Raw genomic sequence first — 22141 nt, forward strand, 5'->3', positions numbered from 1 at the left:
GCTCTGATCAGTGCTTTGCTGAATACTTGGGGAGAATCCTCTGAAAATCTCTGGGTTCTCTTTCTATGCAGCTTTATACTTGGTAATCTAGCCACCTTGGTCTCCTTGGAGACAATCTCCTGAACTTCATTTCCTCAACATAGGAATTTCAACAGAGGACCTGACTGAATACTGCTCCCTGTACCATGGAAAATCTTAAAAGGCAATAGGCTTGACTTATTTGTTCCCCATCTTTCAGAGATCACTGCACTTTATTGCCTGATGTCCACTATCGTAAACACTTTTTTTCTATTTTAAAAGTATTTTGTCTCTTTTCATTAGTTTATTTGTTTCAGATCGAAGGATAAATTTGGTGTTAAATTGTCAAGTAAGAAATGGAAAAAGAGTCTAAGATTTCATCTTTCTTGCAAAGTAATAAGTTAATCTAACACAGTTTCTCAGATACCTGACAGAGAGACATGACATGTCTGGGTCAGTGACAAGAAACCATTTATTACTCACCGTAAAAAGCAGGAACAGTGGTTCTTTGACCCCAATTACCAAGGTAATCAGATAGTAAGGTCCAGATGGTGCCTGTATTGCACTGGAGGTATGTTACAGGAAAGAAATCCAAAGGTAGAGACATTATATTGGGACTGCCGGAAAGAATACCCATCCTCCCTGCTAGGGAGGCATTATCTTCATTATCTTGAGATGTAAGTAAATCTCTCTTTAAAGAGGAGAGAAGTGTCTTATTTTTATTATCTTGGAATGTCTTCAGGGAGAAAAATATCTCCATCTTTACTGTCTGATAGCGTAAATAAATTTGCTGCAGAGGGTGTCCTTGTCTCTACCTTTCCAGAGTTATGTGCTTATACAAATATTCCTGAAAAGACAGCCTTGCAGCACATGGCATTTTACTGCCTAGATGTGTAGAAATGTGTGAGAGATTCATAGAGAATTGTCTCTCAACATCTGGTCGCTGTTAGCCCATCTTAGTTGGAAGTGGAAATTCTTTATAGCTCCTTAAGAAGGCATAAGAATTTGGGGAGGTTTAAAATTGAATTAGAGCTATACTCTGATCCCAACTCTAAACATAGTTCATGTCAGTGGGCATCTATATTAAATCAAGTTCTTAAGGAAGACCTTTAAACAAAACAAAACATATATATATATATATATATATATATATATATATATATATATATTCCTACAAAAACATCTCTTTATCCATTACACACATGGCCACTCAGGTTCCAATAAGAGAATCCAAAATAAACAATATATGATTACTTAATAACTCTAGAAGTTAGGAGCCTTGTTTAGTCAAGATTATCTCATAGATTAGGAACTCTAGGAAAATAGTCTTCCACCATTTGAATCAACTATGATTCACCTTTTAAGTTTATAGATACAAACAGCTCATACTAGACTGAATCAAAATAACTTTGGCACAATGTTTGTATAATTAAAACAAAGCTGAACAAAAGAAAAGCATTCCAAAGGTGATACTGGTGAATTTCAAAAGAAGAGAAAAACTGAAGCTGGCAGTTGTTTCATCTGATCCAGAAAGAACAGTGACTTTCATCATGGCGCTTTAAAAGTAGCAAGTGGGATGCAATATCATCAGTAAGTGTGCTCACTTCCCCCTTAGAAGGAACAGTGGATTTCCAAGTTTCTGCATTAAAAGGCACAAAACCCACTGAGGAATTATAGCATCATTACCAGCATGTACAGTGCCTCAGCCTCCTAGTCAAACCTGCAGAGATGACAAAGCACTAATCTGGCAATGAGAGATGCAGAAAGTCATTCTGGATTGTAGTAGTAAGCATGTGTTTAACAATCATGCTAGCACAGATAGGGAAAAGCTTTAGGTTCAGCCTCTGTTTACTTCTAAAGGTGAACCAATTTCAAGTCTTTGAGAAGTATTTATACTACATTATTTTTATTTATTTTTTGGCAGTCCCGCACAGTTTGCGAGATCTTATTTCCCCAACCAGGGATCGAACCCGGGCCCCGGCAGTGAAAGCACCAAGTCTTAACCACTGCACAACCAGGGAATTCCCCTACTTAGTTTTAAAATAACTTTTATGATCAAGTTCTTTGCAACCCTTGAATACTCTGAGAAAGCAGCTTCAGATTTAATAGCAAAGAACTGAGACTGCTAGGAAATATTTTCAGACCAGTAGTATAAGTACAATGTCTGAAGACTGACAGAGAACTACAGAAGATTCAGGAGTGTCTTCAAAATATATGAGTGAACAATTCAGGAAAATAGAGAGCAGCAATGAAAAAGATCCAGCTTGACAACAGTAGCAGAAATGGACCTTTAAAAAGAGACTTGAGGAACCCAGGTGGAGCAACATTTAGGCTAAAGATGATTATATTTTTGAAGCTTGGGGTAAATTAACTGAAACACAGATAGAAGGAATGGATACATTGGAAACCCAAGACAATAAGACTTTATCTCAAAAGTTTGGGAAACAATTTTGGTGAGGGTTCAAAGGCCAAGACAAATAGAAAAGTATTATAATTTTATTTAATTATTTATTTAGACTGATGTTCCTAAAACAATGCTCAATATAAAAAATTACACAAAATGTATTTTTCTCTAAAACATTTAATTGTACACAGTGATACTAAATAAGACCAAATTATTTTAATAGTTTTTTGAATTTTATATCAGTTTACAATTTACAAAGTATTTTCATGTACATTATTTTATTTTAAATTAACATTAGTCATAGCTAAGAAATTATAGCATAATGAAATTTTCCTCAAGAGCACAAAAGTTCTATATGGCAGAACTCACTGGAATTCAGACTTATAAATCCCAAATTCAATATTTTTTCCAGGATATAATACAGGCTTTAAATAAAATGTCATTTAAAACTTTTCATATCTCTCATATTTTATACATGAGCTTGATATCCTAAACTTAAATCTTAACTGGCTAGAACTGTGTTCTTCAACATTACAGGAAAGAAATAAATTATTAATGGGTCAGACAACTATTCTTTTATAATATTGTTACACACTAAAATTCTGTCATATTTTGACTTAATAACTAGTAGGTTACTACCACTTTGTTTCTAGATAAGATTGCAAAATTGACCAAAGCAAAACTTAAAGACTTCAGTTCAATTTATTCTTACAATTTTAGGTGAAGTTAAAATATTGAACATCACCAGTATAAGTATCTTACATACAGTATACTTAAGATTTTCCAGGATATTTGCCTTCTGATAAATTGCACAGTTCTTATTGAGGATGATTGTCAGAAAAACGTTTCAATGCAATGAATCTTAATGACTCCACCATTGATTAATTGCTTGCCTAATTGTGAAAACTGAATTAAATAAATTAGGAGAAAGAAAAATCAATTTGTCAGCCTCACAGCCCAATTAAGTTATAAAGCTGACAAATACAGGTTCCAAGTTTAGGAGAAAAAAAAAATGAGATGTTCTTGGCAAGCCCCAACTTTTATTTAATTAGGAAGCAAATTAAATTTCCTTCAGAAAGTAGTAGTCACTATTAAAAAAAATCAACTTGATTCTTTTCTTTTTTTAGGATCAAGATCAATCTTTCAAGCAGTTTCTCAGATTTAATCTTTCTCAACTCTTTTTTCATTTCTATTCAATTATTCTCCTTTTTTCACTGACTGGTCTTTCAACATTTCAAATCTTCATGCATACTATGGCTGATTAGCTTTTCATGTGATCCAGTGGCTGTCCATTGCCTAACTCTTTAATGTCTACAGTACGGTAGCTTTCCAACCATGAGCTTAAGGTCTTACATGATAAGTGCCAGGTTTATCTCATTGTTTCTCTATATACAACTAATGCCATTGCTTGACTGTGAAAATTACTATTCTCCCAAATATATTGACCACTTCTATCCTTCTATCCACCTCATTCAATCTTCTGGGCTGATGAAAATGACATTACCACAGCTAAGGTTTGTATTATACTTACTATATTCCAGATACTGTTCTAGAAACTTTACATGTAATAATTTATTTAATCCTCATAAGAACCTTCTGAGGTGAGTACTGAGGTGAGTATAATTATTTTCACTATTTTGCTGATGAGAAAATTGAAGTAGAGAGGCTAAATTTCTACAGCTAGAAAAGGTGGAGCTGTGAATTTCATAGGACCTAGGCACTTTTGTCTTCATAAGACCCTTCCTCCCTAAAAACATTATGTTTTAGTGCTGCCATGATATAAATGTGCTGATATTGTATATTAAAACATTTTTTGATATAAAAGTTTATTTTTCTTCTACTTTGTAAGAAATTAAATACTTTCAGTGCTTCTCTAACAGCATTATGGGCCCCAGGCACTGTGCAACTGTGTCTAATGGATAAGTCAGCCCTGACCACCAGTTTAATACCAGTCTAGCCTCTTAAAGACTGTGTGTTTCCTGAGTTCTCTAGATCTAAAGTCTTGCCTCCATTTTACAGTAATGTTTTAAAAAATTATTAATACAATTTTTAAAGGTTACTTTCCATTTACAGTTATTACAAAATATTGCCTATGTTCCTGTGTTGTACAATACATCCTTAAGTCTATCTTACACCCAACAGTTTGTACTTCCCACTCCCCACTCCTATATTGCCCCTACCCACCCTCACTGGTAACCACTAGTTTGTTGTCTATAATCTGTGAGTCTGCTTCTTCTTTCCTATATTCACTAGTTTGTTGTATTTTTTAGATTCCACACACAAGTGATATCATACAGTTTTTATCTTTCCCTGTCTAACTTATTTCACTTAGCATAAAGGCCTCCAAGCCCATGTCCATGTTGCTGAAAATTGCAAAATTTTATTCTTTCTTATGGCTGAGTGGTATTCGGTTGTGTATATATACCACATCTTTTTTATCCATTCATCTATTTATGGACAGTTACGTTGTTTCCATATCTTGGCATTTGTAAAGCTGCTATGAACATTGAGGTATAAGTTTCTTTTTGAATTAGTGTTTTTGGGTTTTTTTTGATATATATCCAGGAGAGGAATTGCTAGGTAATATGGCAGTTCTATTTTTAATTTTCTGAGGAAGCTCCATACTGTTTTACACAGTGGCTATACCAATTTACATTCCCACAACAGTGCACAAAATTTCCCTTTTCTCCACATCCTTGCCAACATTTGGTATACCTCGTTTTTTTGATAATAGACATGCTAACAGGTATGAGGTCATATTACATTGTGGTTTTGATTGGCATTTCCCCGATGATTAATAATGTTGAGCATCTTTTTAGTGCCTGTTGACCATCTGCATTTCCTCTTTGGAAAATGTTTGTTTAGTTCTTCTGTCCATTTTTTAAGTGGGTTGTGTTTTTTTGATATTGAGTTGTATGAGCTGTTTATATATGTTGGATATTAATTCCTTATTGGTCATATCATTTGCAAATATTTACAATCTTTACAATTTTATTATATTTTACCTTTGCTTTTCTTCAATGACATTCATCATATTAGGCTTCATGATACAATAATCTGCATGTGCTTTGCTTTCCTTGATAAATTATCAACTTCTTGAGTATAGGAACTAGTACTATTTCATATTTGCCTTTGAATAACAGTGCCTAGTAGTGTATCACATATATTTTAGTAAATTTCTGTTGTATTTTTTAACAAAGCAGTAAATACCAAATCTTTATTAAGAAATTTATTAGTTCAATCCTACTAATTTATGCAAACATAATCCAAAATATTCATATATAATTAAATAAGATTTAATGATCTGAAGTGCTCAGAAATCATTTTGTAATTGTTTCTTTTGGTTAAACAGTTTTCCGCATTCTACTGTACATTATAAATCTTATAAATTTAATTTTAAGGAAGTCATAAATATTTAACAACTTACATGGATTTATTCTAAGAATCTTTGCTGAAATGTTGTTGTTGCTGTTGTTGCTGTACGTAGGCCTCTCACTGTTGTGGTCTCTCCCGTTGCGGAGCACTGGCTCCGGATGCACAGACTCAGCGGCCATGGCTCACTGGTCTAGCCACTCTGCAGCATGTGGGATCTTCCCGGACTGGGGCATGAACCCGTGTCCCCTGCATCGGCAGGTGGACTCTCAACCACTGCACCACCAGGGAAGCCCTTGCTAACATTTTTAAATTTGAATTTTCAGACCAATTAAGTCCTGTTTTTGCATGGATATGTGGAATAGTGTTTGTAAATTATTCAGGAAAATGTAGCTCTACTTGTATATGTAAGGTTTTGTTTCTATATTAAAATCATAGTATGTTCCTGAATTGTCTTTAAAGATGTCCCTTTTCCTCAATCTAATAAATGTTTAACTTATGTCTCATTCCTACTATATGTTTGTGGGACATATTAGTTCAAGTGATACAAAAAGATACAGTTTTTGATTCTCAGCTTCAATTCAAACTGTTCCCACCTTTTACTAGTTTCAATGGAAATTTTGCAAAATACTAATAGATGGTTGCAGGTATTCCCTTCTCAGATGCATTTTCATCTTAGCAGAAAACAATCTAAAAGCAGAAAAAAACTTTTCCATATCTAAGAATGTCTTTAAGAGGTTTTTTTGAAAGATCTTTGTACTTAGAGATGGAAATATATTAACAGTATATGGTCTACCCAATGTTTTTTACCTTTGCCTTCTACCTAATTTCCCTGTTTTTATAGTATTCCAAGAAAATATTTTTGCCAATGTTGAAAAGAATGCAGTGTAAAATCAAATTTCTATCACTATAATCAGCATATCACTTAATTGGCAAATTTTTGCTTCAGTGGATATGTGCCAATTAAAATTTTACTGTACTTTTTTCTACATGCAGACTCAGCTCATATCTCATCTTCCATAAACCACTCATGAAATATAAGAATTTTCAAACTCAATTAAGTCTTTTTTTGCTTCATTAAGTATAAATACATTACCCAATTCCTGTTAAGCTTTATGGATATTTTTAACTGGCTTAGGCTTTTTTAGTTGAATTTAGAATAGTCTTGTCTATTATATGGTGAAATATGAGGTAAGAACATTTCTAGTATGGAAACTCTTTAAAATTTTATTTAAATATATAAATTGAAAATATTCTCTCTTAATGAACATTTACTTTAAGATTTATGACATTAAATCCTTTAGAGTACAGTAGGTATTAAGTGGTCCATGATTTGTTCACTCTTTTATTTTCTGACTTTGAGTTGTCCTATTATAATGTTTAAACTACAGAAGAATCTATTTTTCCAACAGAGGGGGTACTCTCAATTACTGAGACAAATGAAGAACTACTCAGTAATGCTATTTAGTTATGCATTTAAATGTGATAGTAAGACATTTCAACACATGCTAATTTAAATGTAGTCTAATAAAATGATTTCTAAACTTGACTGATCAAGATAATCATGCATGGAGCTGTTTGAAATAGAGATTACCAATCCCTACACTATTCTAAATAAATTGTTTTCTAAGGATGTGATTGATGGAAAAGTATATTTTTAAACATTTCTTAAGATGATTTTAATGAAAGGGTTAGCTTTAATATAAATACTACAAAACACTCTTGAAATATTGTTTTATTGGTAGGTAATCACTATATGTTGTAATAGATATTTAAAATGTGCAGATGAAGGAAATAAAAGACTGCCTAAGACTAAAGAGAAAAAGCCAGCACAAAGGAAAAGATTTCAAAGAGAAACAGTTCAGAAGGGTCATGGAGGCTGAGCAGAGAGGAAAAAACTTATACCTGATAGAAGCAGTAGAGAAAATATGAGGGTTGTAAAGATCTCAGGAATAACCTTAGAGTTCAGGAACATTTTACTAGTTACCTACCTACACATACACACACACACACACACACACACATGCACCCCTTAAAGAGAAGCCAAGGTCAAGTCAAAGTCTGAAATTTATGTTGAAGTTTGTGTTGTTCTAACATAACTTCATTAAGATCAGTTAGATTGGTATGTCCTTAAGGCACATCCTTTCAATAGTCTATGCTTATCTTTAAATGCAGGATGGTTTTAGTTATTATCTGACTGAAATTCAGAATTACATAGCCTAACTGTAACATATTTTGATCTGAAAGAATTACAAATAACAAATAATTAAATTTGATTTAAGAGTTCTTTCAAAAAAATACAATTTAAGTAGTCATATATTATTACCAAGACATTCAAAATGTTAGTAATAAAGTAATGTGATTGGATAGAAAAATATATTAAGGTAATACATAATTTAATTATAATTATTTTAAACCCTTCTTAGACAACTTTCTGTTTCACTTATATTCTACAAATATGCCATAGCCATTTAAAATATGGTTTTAGTGTTTCATATAGCAAAAAAACTATGTAAACATAAAGCTATTGTTAAGTTCTTTACATTAAGCATGCATACCACTTCATTGGATGCCAGATATATATTAATTGATTTTTTTCCTTATTCCTTATTAACATAATTTGTTTTCTTATTTCTTTGATAACACTTAAGTGTAGTCTTATAGCTCAGTAACATTCTAGGATTGGGACAAGCAGAAGATAAAGCATGTTTTCTCTTCTTAAGTTTTCAAGGTCTATTACAAAAAACTAAGTGTAATTGAGAGTGATAGTGTCAGGATAGAATTTGTCACCAGGTACTGTGGGTTCTCTGAAAGGTCACATATTCCAGACTAGATGAGGATGCAGGAAGTCAGCTGAAGAGTTCACATCTGGTTTATGTTTAGAATGATGTATAGAAGATAGCCAGATGAAAAGTGGAGAGAACAAATAGATCCAAATAATAATTGTGTGAGTATTCTTCCTCTCTCTCTCAATGTTGGTTTAAACTTGCTCTATGAAACTCATTTTTGCTCTGCCCCTGGATGAAATCTAAAGTAGGGTGCATAAGTTATTCATTCATTTGTAAATATGAAAGTCTTTTTGTATCTAGTTAAAACAATCAAATAATAATTAAATAAATAATAAGATATTCAATTTTAGAAATAAATATTTAATATAAATGTGTCCAATGTAATGATGGAACTTCAGACTTTATTTGGAATCAAAGTATTCCTTTATCCCTTTAAGCTGGACTCTTGTGAGTAGAAGGGAGTCTTGGTTGGAAGATTTCTATTCCTCTACCTAAATCTGCCTCTATTTCCTTATCACATGTTTTGACCCCTGAAAGATCAAATTAAGGAAGAGAAAGAAAGAGACAGAAAATGTCTTGCAAAGCACAGTGCAATCAGGTGTTGATTTATTCTGGCCATGACAAATGTTTAAAACTCGGATATTTCCCTGTAGACCCCTGGAACACTCCGTCCCTTCTCTACCCTTGTCTTGGACATCTAGTATTAACCTTCCTTACCTGGTCCACAATAAGCAAACCCTTCTGAATCCTCCTCAGTGAGTGCCTAATGCCCCATGGGCAGATTTCTATTCACTCCCACAACAAATCTCTGCCCTACTTACTGCTCTGCTCTTGTCTATTTCTTCCTCTCTTTCTCTCTGTGTGGGTATTGCTTTCAAAGAAATTAACTGTCAGTTTATCATTCTTAAGTTTTTAATTTTCTACAATGAGGATATGAGGACTAGGGTCACAATATTTTTTTTTCACTCTCTTTTCTGATCTTTCATTTCATCTAGTACTTTTCTTTCAAATATGCAATAATTGCCACTCTTTGGTTTAGGCACATTTATAATTGAAACAGAATGAGTACAGGTTTAACAAACTGTTACACAAATAACACTTCTTAAATATTTAGTATGAACTTGAAATTGAGATATACATACATTACCCAATTTAAATTTCAGAGTAGTCTTAAAGGTAGGTGACATTTTTATGGTGAACAAAAGAAGAGAGACACAAAAGAATACATATTATATGATTTCATTTACGTGAAGTCCAGTGATTGGGGAGAAGGGTAGAGGCTGTGAGAATGATAGAAAATGGACCAAAGGAAATGTGGAGAATAAAGAAAATGTTCTGTATCAAATGGGCAGTAGTTAAATAGGTATATTGCCAAAGTCATAGAAATGAAAACATAATTTCTGTGACTTTTTCTTGTGTGTAATTATATCTTTATTTAAAAATGAACTTAGGTTCTTAAGGGACATTCAACAGAAAGAGTCAGCAAATGGGGTTAAAGAATAGTGATTCACTGGGAGAAGACAGCTTGGAAAAGTGTCAGATTAATCGAAGCTTCTGAATTTCTGAGTGTATTATTCCCTCAAAACTCGCACTCTCTTTGTAGTTTGACAATAAGTTAATTGTGGTATAAAAGGAAATTAATATAAAGTAATCAGTGCTACTATTATCCTGGAAATTCTATTGTAGGAAGTCTGTTTTATTCTTTTTAAACATTTTTTATTGCATTATAGTTGATTAACAATATTACTTTAGTTTCAGGTGTACAATACACTGATTCAATAGTTAGTCCTTTTAAAGTTATTACAAAATAATGGCTATATTTCCTTGTGATATGCACTATATCCTTGTTGCTTATCTATTTTATGCATAGTAGTTTGTATCTCTTAATCTCACGCCCCTATTTTACCCTCCCTCTTCCCTCTCCCCATTAGTAACTACTAATTTGTTCTCTGTATTTGTGAATCTGTTTCTGTTTTGTTATATACATTCATTTATTTTATTTTTTAGACTCCAAATATGTGATAACATAGAATATTTGTCTTTGTCTGATTTATTTCACTAAGCATAATACTCTCTAGATTCATCAACAGTGTGGCAAATGGCAAAATTTCATTCTTTTTCATGGCTGAGTTTTATATATATATATATATATATATATATACACATTCATCTGTTGATGGACACTTGGGTTCCTTCTATATCTTGGTTATTGTAAATAATGCTGCTATGAATATTGGAGTACATGTAACTTTTCAAATTAGTGTTTTCATTTTCTTCAGATATATATCCAGGGGTAGAATTACTGAATCATATTGTAGGAAGTCTTTTAGAAATAGAAGGATATTTATTTTCTCTGGAAACCAGAAAGAGGGAAGAGTAAAGAGGTGATGGTTTGGATGTGGTAAAATCATTGCTAGCTGCCATCCATGACTAACAGCTGAGTCATAGTATAGGAACAGAATAGGTACAGACAGGAGCTCTGAGAACCTTCTCACTGGCCAGCACTTCTCTCTGTCTCTCTGTCACTGTCACAAACACAAACACACACATACACACACACTCACACACCCTGTATCACAAATAAATTAAAATGGGATGCTAGTAAAGGGAAACATCTGTAAAATACAGTACTTTTACCTCTTAATTAAGTAGGTATTTTTGGAACATTGAAATTTCAAGTCCTGCTGTAAACATGACAGATTATTCTTTCCTGGAAGATAAAGCCTGAAGCATATCTACCTTTAAAAAAATTATGTATTTAAGAAGCAAAACCATTTTATTACAATCAATGTGCTTTTATAATGGAAGTGTATCAAATAAACCACAGACTTTGGATATTCTGAGTGTTTTTAATATCAAAAAAGTATTTTATTTAAAAAATTATAGGACATAATTACTAAAGTTTTCAAAACTATCCCTTGTTATTTCTAAAGGAAAAGACATCAAGAGCTTAAACAAAGGAAGGGAATTCCTGAAAGGAATGCAAATATGTATTCAAGAGTAGTAATAAAGGTGAAAAGGCTTTTTTTCTCTATAGCTGCTTTTTGTTATGTTTAGGAGTAGGAAAGATGAGTCCAGTTTGTTAATAGAAGCAAAGAATATGTGTATCCTTATATACAAGAGATAATTTTGCTTTATACTTCTGTGTTCTATAACTTCACAAAAGAAATATATCCTCTCTTCTTCTCCTCTAAGAAGTGAAAAATAGACCATCTGAAAGCAACTATTTCCACAACTGAAGCCAGCACATTCTAGCTTTTCTAGTAAGAATACAGATGACAGGGCATTATTTTCTAAAAGTAAGAAGAGATTATGTTGTTTCCCTTATTAGAAAATACGCTCAGTGTAGGATGTATTTAAGGCTTTTAATGCATGTCCAATGGGTCTCAGAGTTGGGCAAGATAGATGTGTCCAAAATAAGATGTAGGGTAGAGATTTCCATGCACCAAGGATCTATATCTTTGTTGGAAGCCCTAGGTTCCTGCGTCTCCCTCACATTTAACTCTGAAGTACATCACTTGACCTCAGAAGAACTTCAGATAATCAGTTGGATGAGAGCAATTGGACTCTGAGGAGACACAAAAAATAATTTCTTTAAATATAAGTTGATTGTTTTTCTTCATATCATGTCAGACAAACAGGACAGGTATTTACTCCAGGAAAAGATTGAGTCTGACATGTTTCTCATGTGTTTCTAAGCGAAACTTTCTATGTGGACGTGAATCAACTTTGCTTGATCCACGTCCACATAGAAAGCTCATAAAAAATTGAAAGGCTTCAATAATATTAAATCATTTTGTACTGCTTATGTAGATTTAAGTTTCAGTGCTAATTGTTGTATTAGCACTTTAATTTGGAAAGTACCAGACTTCTACAAGATTTAAACTTACTGGAGCATTTCAAATTTTTATAAGCTTTCCAGTAAGGTTCTGGCTGTGATTCTGGGCTTGTAAAGTAAAGCACAATTTAAAGTTAATTTAAATTATTTAAGTACTGTAAACTTTAGGGGAATTGTTTTGTCTTTCAAACTGGAATTCAGGATAGAAGATTAGAATATGTTATAAAGAAGAAATACTTTTTTAATAAAAATAGTAATAGTTCTGGTTCATTTTGTTTTTGTTTTCTTTGCGGTACGCGGGCCTCTCACTCTTGTGGCCTCTCCCGTTGTGGAGCACAGGCTCCGAACTCGCAGGCTCAGTGGCCATGGCTCACGGGCCTAGCCGCTCTGCGGCATGTGGGATCTTCCCGGACCGGGGCACGAACCCGTCTCCCCTGCATTGGCAGGCGGACTCTCAACCACTGCGCCACCAGGGAAGCCCAGTTCTGTTTCATTTTGAAAGCAAGGTATTTATTTTTGTCAATTCATGTAGACTTGCATTTTGATAATATTATCATTTTTTTGCATGTTAATTGTTGAACAATTTTATTCAAATTGTGTTTCTCAATGATTATCACCAAGCTAGACTGATATCTCTAGTGGCAGATCTCAGATCTCTGTCTTTAGTCCTGTCTTGTTCATCAATATGATGATAATTAGAATGATGATCTTGGAAAAATGCTTATATTACTGCATGATAGAAAGAGGGTAAGGATTAATTGATTAAATAAAAATATTGCTATTCAAGAAGACCTTATGACAATGAACTTTGTGTGAGAAAATGCATTTTAAGAAAAGTAAATAAAAAGACTTTCACTTGAATACAAATATCTAACTGGTCAAGTTCAGAATTGAAGGAAAATTATTAACATATCTAAGAAAGACAAGTTGTTTGTTCACTTCTTTCTTTTTAAAGGAAGCTTATCAGAGTCATGGACAAAACAGCAAAAACCCTAAATAAAACTGTAGTCAAGATCAATATATATGTAAGTAATTATGTGAATAAGGGAAGTTGAAATTCCTCTCAGGTGTAGGATAAGACCACAGAATGAATATGAATTGTGATTCTTTCTTTCAAATATTTCTAGACATCATTTTTAATACTGTAATATGCTCATGTAATGAATAATTCTAAAGATAAAAATCTATGTGAAGAAACCTATCAAGAGAAAAAGTCCCATGGATGTTTAAGTATTTTAAATAATTGAAAAACCATCACGTGTAAGAGGAATTTATTTTGTTTGTTTATGTGGAAATAACAAACCTCACTCTGACAACAATCAAGGGTAAGAATTCAGCTATATGGTAACAAGACTATACCTCACTACAAAGAAGTCTAGAAAATAAGAGTCTAGTGGAGCTGTGTCCCCAGGAGGAAAGGGAGATGAGATTTGTGAACAGCTAAGTACAATAATTTTATGTTAGGTAACCTGGATATAAGTTGACCACATGACTTTTGAGGTTCTCTCCAACTTTGAGATATAGACTATAAATCAAAAAGGACTGAAAAGTTATGGTTTCCACTTAAAATGCAATAACTTTTCTACACTAGCCAATGTATACTTAAGAACAACCATGTATTAATAATGTATAGCTGCTTAACAAATTACCTCAAGCTTAGTAGCTTAGAACAAGTATTTATAATATTACATACTTTGTAGTTATAAATCTGGGTCTGGCTTAGCTCTGTGACTCTGGACCAAGTCTCTCACAAGGCTGCAATCAAGGTGTCAGTGGGGGCTGTGATTTAATCTAAAGATTAAATGGAGGAGATTAATTGTTAAGCCCATTTGTGTTGTTATTCGCAGACTTCAGGTCCTCATGGTTTTGTGGACTGAAGATCCCAGTTCTTCTATGGTTGTCACCCAGAACTTCTCATAGGTCTATGTCCCCCATGGGACACTCACCACTCGGCAGTTGGCTTCATTCACAGAAAGCAAGCAAGAAAGTGAAAGAGAACACCTAAGACAGAAGCCACAGTACTTTAGTAACCTTATCTCAGAAGAGACATCCTTCTTGTCATATTGTACTCATTAGAAATGAGTTAATAGGTCCAGACCACAACAACAGAGGTGGGGAGGTACTGTACCAGGACATGAATAACAGGAGTTTGCATTCATTGGGAGCCATTTTATATTTTTTCTACTACAAACAGATATGCTAATTTTGTATACAAAGGGTTTTATTGTTATCAAAGCAAATCTAGGTTAAATATGAAGTAGTATTTTTTTCCTTAATCTATATAAAAAAATTAAATGCCCATAATATTGTTCACTGATTTTAAATGGCCTGGGGCAAAGACATAAACATTTGCTACACAGATTTTTTTTTTTCCAGGAACATTTTTAAGGGTATTTTGAAAACACTTAGCTTGTTTCATTACTCTTCCTCTCTTTTACAGTCTCTCCACGTGTCATGGTCAAGATACAGGTTTGCAGCAGTGAACCACTTAGAGCTGTAAAACAACTTACATCATCTTTCTGTTTCTCATAACAGCAAATTTTATGAATAGTTATACTTATTTTACATCAAAACACCTAGTAGAATTATGTATCTGGAAAAACATTATAGAAGAGTAGCCACAGAGAGTGTCACACTAAACTAACCAGAAAAAAAGAAGGGGAGAAGGAGTTTTCCTTCTTGGTGTAAACCTTAAAATCTTTTGCAAGTTTACTTTAGCCCTTCAGTCATTAGAGCAGCTGAGGTTTACCTGTAAAACATCTCAATATATTGTAGAGATGAGATTATAATTTTATTTAATTGAGTAAAATTCCATATATATGTATATATTTATGTATATGTATTTATTATTACATACACATGATATATAAACATATAATACATATATGTGTAGGTTATATAATACATACTTTGTATATATAATGTACATATGTATATTATGTATATATAATGTATATGTACTCTATACATAATATACAATGTATGTGCATTATGTGCATTATTTTATATTTGTAAATTCTTTATATATTTTCAATGTTTATAGCTTAGAAATAGAAAATATATTTTTCAAAGCATTTAAATAAATGATAATCAACATTATCATTCTTAATTTAGGGATTGTAAAAGGCTATAAATTAAAATCCTAAAACATTTTTTTTCAACTTCCTGCAGTCATACTTTAAACAAACCTTTATTCTTTTACTTTTTGAATAAATGAAGATAAATTATTTTGTGTAATGTCTACAGTCCAACACACTCCTATTTGAGGCTTATCTATCCATATTTAATTCTATCCAGGCACAGAATAGTCTCCTGGTTTCTCTTTATTTCTGATGCTAAAGCCAATTTATTCATGGTAATAACTTAAAAATTTTATTATGAAAAATTTCATATGTAAAACAAAGGTAAATATAATAAGACAATGAATCTTTCTTTATATGTTTATCATTCAGATTCAATAACTCTCAAGATTTTTTAAAACTTGCTTCATCTAGCTTTTGTTGTTGTTGTTGATGATGTACTTTAAGAAAATCCTAATCCCAGAAATCATGTTTTTCACCTTACATATTTCATTTTGTATTTGCTTAAAAAAATAATTCTTTGATAGGCACAGTGATATAATTACCTGAATAATAAACATTAATTTCTCATCCATTACATATTAAAATGTCTTAGTATTCTCAAATTTATTTTTTTATGTTTGTCTAATCAAATCAGTTTCCAAATGAAGTGCACACGATGCCTTCAATTATTATTTCTCTTAAGTGTTTTCTCCTCCATGACATTGACTTGTTGAAGATATTGTGTCACTTATCTCAGAGAATGTCTCACATTATGAACTTTTATTTCCTCGTGATGCTTTTTTACGTGTTCTTCTATATCCCATATTTTTGTAAACTAGAATTTGTGTTTAAAGGCTTTATTCAATTTAGATTTAACATTTGTGTAAGAATACATCATGGCTAGTGTTGTGAACTTCATATTTCATCATATTAAGGGGGCATTTACGTCTGGTTTTCCCTCTCAGTGATATGAAGAATGATCTGCAGGTTGAAGTGATGACAGCAAGCTCCCATTTCCCCCAACATTCCTCCTTCCTTAATATTTCATATAATATTTTCACCAATTAATGATCTTTACCTGAACCAATTATTTCATTAGCTGTTGCAAGATCGAGATTTTCTTGTTCTATTATTTCTTCCACATTTATCAGCTGGAATTATATTTTAAAACATGTTTTTTACATTGACAACTAAGGCCATATATCTACCTGTCTTGTGTCAGCCCCATAGCAGTTGATGAGTTGGCTACTCCTGATCATGTCATGAAATTTGCTAGGAATTCCTATCAGCAAATTTTGTCAAAGATCTAGTATCAGTCATGGTTGATCAGAGAAGTAGAACCATAAGAAATTTTATACAATAGGAAACACTATACAGATTTGATTCAGACAATTGTGGGAAAAGGTTAAACAATCTATGGCCATTTCCTCTGTGCTTTTGGCAGCCTGAAGTAAGCAGACAGGTGGTTGGGAAGGGAAAGTAGACATGAAAGGAGAGAAGGAAGGACAAATTGGTATTTTGGAGGATGAATGGAATCCTCATCTGTCTCTCACTGACTCCAAGATGATGGCCTAGATGATGCAAGTGCCTTTTAGAAAAATGTGACTGCCTTCTTCATTGAAATGATGCATACCTGGTCCAGGAGAACAGCAAGAGCTGGAGTTGTTGCAGGCCAGCTGCTGCCCCAGTCAAAAGGTGAGATAGCAGATGACAACACAAACCTGGGAACAAGAGCACCTAGTGGTCTCCTCACAACTGATGAGCAGAACAAGAATGAAGCTATTTCACCTCTGCCTTCCAAATCTCACACAAAATATGGTCTAGACATACCCTAGACTCTGCAGGGAAGGACATTTTGGCAAATGTAATTTAAACTTGACTAAACTGACACAATACAAATCTACCACAAATGTCATCTATTCCGTGATTTTTTTAAACCATCCCATTTGGTTTGTGTGATTCAAGGAAGTATTTGGAAGAGATTCATACAAGATGGCTGCTCTGTCTCCATCCCTCTTTCTTTCTAAAAGTAACAACAAAAAACAAATTTTGTACAAATAAAACAATAATAATGTTTACAGACATTTACAGTTATGAATAATTAATGCTAGAAAAAAGCAAGAATGAAAACAACTCTATTGTATAATTTCATTTTCTTTCAGAAGATGATAGAGGCATAATGGCTAAAAATCATTGGTTTCTGCATCAGACAGACCTAACTTGAATCCTGGCTCTGTCCTGTACTGTTTATATTATCTTTGTTAGCTCACTTTACTCTCAAATCTTCAGGTTTTTTCTCTAGTAACAACTGAGATTATAAAACCAATCTTTCAAGTTTACCATGCAAATGAGACAATGAAGGTATATTGGGGGCACATACTGCTCCATAAATAATAGTTTTTAAAATTATTCTTACTACTATTACTTCCCTCACCCAACATACTGACCCCCTTTATGTGTGTACATTTAGAACATCTAGACCTGAGGTCATTAGCTTCTGTACCACCATTTGATAAGCTCTAGATACTACTCTGTTAATTCAGAATTAAACAACTATCTGTCATTCCTGCAATCTTCCATCCCGACAGAATAATTACTGAGACCACATTTTCCATCTTCAAAATACATATGTCATACAGAAAAATCAAGAGCCTCATTGAAGTCAAAATATATTACATTTAGTGCTTTCTTCTCTCCACAAAACCTGTCCTTCTGTCATTGATGGGATTTAGAATTTTTTTCACAACTTGTCTTTCTATATCCATGATGGTTTTTAGTTTGAAACTATGATTTCTTGGTATATGAAAATTTATTATTTGGCTACCTTTCACTAGTGTCTAGTAAATGAAATAAGCTATAATTTTTAGTATGTGGTCATCTTACTGCAAGAAGTAAGATGATTATACAAAGTTGAGTTTCTGTTAAAAATATTCCAACTTTTCAATATGTCAAATTATCCTCTAATTAATAAGGGTCTTTATTCCTAATTTTCCAAATCCACATGAGTATAGTCTCATAATGCAGCTCTTTTACTTTATGCTTCAAATTAAAGCAACTTATTTACTCACCAAACATTGGCTAAGTACCTGCCTTGTGATAGATACTGTATTATGTGACGTAGTTACAAGAAAAGCAAACATTTCCTTTTTGAAAGGAAATAGTCATGTGGAGGAGACAATACTGGTACATATTTATACCAAATTCCAGACCATCATTAAGGAAAAGCTTTGACACAAGTTCAATTAAAAAATTGTGAGATTACAGAAAGATAGCAATTTTTGTTAAATTTTATTGGAGTATAGTAGATTTACAGTGTTTTGTTAATTTCAGGTATACAGCAAAGTGAATCAGTTATACATATACATATTGATATATCTATTCTTTTTTAGATTCTTTTTTAACATCAAATTTTCAAAAGAGATGCTGCAGAAGTAGTAACTTTTAATTTGTTTTAAAGAAGGATTTTGGTAGACACAAGAAAAGGAGGAAAGTCCAAGCAGAGATGTCAGAATAAATTAAAGTACAGAGTACAAGTGGTGCATATCTGCCTTGTACAGAGTATGCTGAGGGTCTTTTCTTTATTATATGGTCAGGCAAGTCTGTAAACTGTCCATACAAAAACACAAGAAGAATCCCAAATGAGAGAGAAATTTGGAAAGCTTGAGGAAATCTTCAAAGCTATTTCATTTGTTAGAAGCATGGTTGGGTTTTGGCAGGTATAATATGTTTGACAATATCAATAACCACAGGGGAAACATAAGATAAATGTGGGATAGGGTCTCAAGAACTTAATATGGAATAAGCGTACAAATAAAGGAAGAATACATCATAGATGCTGGAGTAAGCCTTTTATTAGTACAGAATTATGTTCTGCATGTCCACTTTTTGTCATATATTTCCATTTAAAGTTCAGGTTTCTTGAGTACTTTGGCACTGACTGTCTTATATAAAATATTTTCCAAATAGGTTATTTACCTGTAAGTGACCTTCTGCAGTAGAAATTTGATTATATGATCATAGCTTTAGGAAATATAATAAAGGTAGAATGTGTATTTGAACCACATTTGGAGAGGTTTATAATGAGTTCTTTTTGGTATATCTGACCAACGTATCACACCACTTTTATAAGAACTCCACTGAGAGGAAGAAGTTTGGTTCCATTGTTGGTTTTATATAAAATTCCACCCCCCAGATCATAGCTGATCAGAGGAGGAATGTATGTTAATTCATACTGTGACTCTCAGTTATTCCCTCCCCTAAATTTGCAAGTGAGAATCAGAAATCAAGATAAATTTTGAGACTTATTTAATCTAAGAATTTGTACAATGTGAGGCAGCTTTCTTCCACCATGAACAAAGAGAAATAAAGTCAAATATTATATTAAAAGAATGATCTAGACACAAAGAAAAAGTTAAGAGAGAGAACATATGGGTCCAGAAAGATAGACTCTGAATGTATATGCTTTGCTTTCTACCAGCTTTCTAGTTTCTTATTTCAGTCCACTGTTATCCTTCCTGTCCTCCAGTGTTTTGAATTACTCATGAATCTATCTACCTTCAAAATATAGTTTTACTATTTTGAATACACTAGGTGAAGAAATGTTCTATTATTTGAACCATACAAGGAAAGCCTCCCTATCACTAAACAGATTGAGAATTTTAAAACTTATTTCATAGGAAACTGGATTATTTAAAAAGCACATGCTATTATTATAATGATCTTACTGATTACTATCTTACTAATTCTCTTTCTGTTATCCTAAAAGTCTAGTAGTGAAAGTTTGTAATGTATATTTAAATAACCTGTGTGAAGACAATGAAGAGAAAGGGGTTTGATGTATATGAGGAAATGAGGTAGATAAGTTCATTATGAATAAATTATAATGAGCCAACAGGAGAGTAGAAGTTGAATGATATTGGGCAGCGGACAGAGGCCAGATAAGGCATGAAAATTTCAACTATGGGAAGGACTAACATGCTAACTCTTGCCTAAGTCTAAAAGGAAGATACTGAAGATTTTAAATTGAGAGTAATGTGATATATTTTGTTTCATAAAACTCACTCTGTGTGCTAGATAGAGAAAGGAGTATATACACAAAATATAATACTGTGTGGTAGTAATATGAACTAAGAGGGTGTCACTGGATATTAAAATAAATAAATGTAGTTCACATATATTTTGGATATAGAGTTGTGAAAACTTGGAGATGGTTCAGCTTAACTAATAGTTAATTGCTGTCTTTGGATCACTGAATGAAACCTTCTACCATTTGCTGATATGGGGAAGTTTGAGAGAAGAACAAGTTAACAAGAGAAAATAAACAGATAATATTGATTACAAAAATATTGAAACACTGCTGATCTATTCATATAGGGTTGTCAAGAAGAAAACTGTATATTAGAGAATGTAGGTTAGAATTAAGGTCAAAGAGATAGATGTATATTCTTGAATTACTTGCACAGTATCTGCATAGTATTTAAACACATATAAATTGATGAGGAGGAGATTATATGGAGACAGAAGATAAAAAATCTGAATAAGGAGCAAGCTATGCCAAACACCAAAATGTTGAATTTGGAGATGTAAGTTAGAGTAAGAAAGTGAGACAGGAAGAAAAAATCATAGAGTAAGATGAAAACAAGGATAGGCAAGAGAAGAGACTGTTAAAGAAGAGAAGAATGATCTAGTGCCTCAAATGCTGCTAAGTGGTATAGTAAGATGAAGACTAAATTTTTAAAATGTCTATGGAATTTGGAATCATAAAAATTATAAATTTTCAAAATCCATGTTTCTGTACAGTCACACAGATGGGCACCTGGTTTGAGTGTGTTGAATAATGAACAGGATGTGAAAAAATAAAGCCAACCTAAGTTGGCAACTAATTACAGAGTTTGGCAGTGACAAGTAGCAGGGATTTGATGTTAGGATTTGTTTTCTCCTGAAATGAATAATATTGAACATTGCTTTTATGCAGATGGAAATGACAAAGTACAAAGAAACCATGGTTTTGTAGGGAAGAAAAGGAACAATTAAAGTAGTAAGACAAAAGACTATGGTAGGCAGCTTCCAAGATGGTTTCCAATTATAACTGCCTCCTGGTATTTCATACCCTTATAGAGACCTTTCATATATTTTACCAGGGACCTTTCATATATTTCATACCCTTATGGAGACCTTTCATATATTTTGCCAGGGATGGTCTGAGTGACCAACAGAATATGCAAAAGTGATAATACTATAAAAGTTGGATTACTGAATCCCATGTTAGATCTTATGAAAATTAATTTCTAAAAATAGAAGCCAGTATTTAGTACTCTTTTACAAACTCTTCAAATAATGCTTATATACTCAAGGAAAGATAATAATTGCTGCACTATAAAAAGGAAAGCATTAAAAGTAAAGAGAGTAATTAAGTTGGTTGCATTGCAACTGTTACTCCTTCTTGAAAGGCTTTCTCAAGTTTGGATCATATATTTACCCCAACAAATTGATTGGTCATATAATGGCTTAAGTTTCTCCTTTCTGTATGTCTTAGACCACACAAAAAACACATTAGATGGTCACAAATTGTAGTATCTTTGAATCTGAAATGTGCATCCTGTACACTGCATAAACTTGAATGATTTTTAAAAACCCAGTTTGATGATCTGTGCCTTTC

This window comes from Aethalodelphis obliquidens, unplaced genomic scaffold, assembly GCF_003676395.1.
Source record: "Aethalodelphis obliquidens isolate GAN/ISIS:26980383/991018 unplaced genomic scaffold, ASM367639v1 scaffold76, whole genome shotgun sequence".
NCBI lineage: Eukaryota > Metazoa > Chordata > Mammalia > Artiodactyla > Delphinidae > Aethalodelphis > Aethalodelphis obliquidens.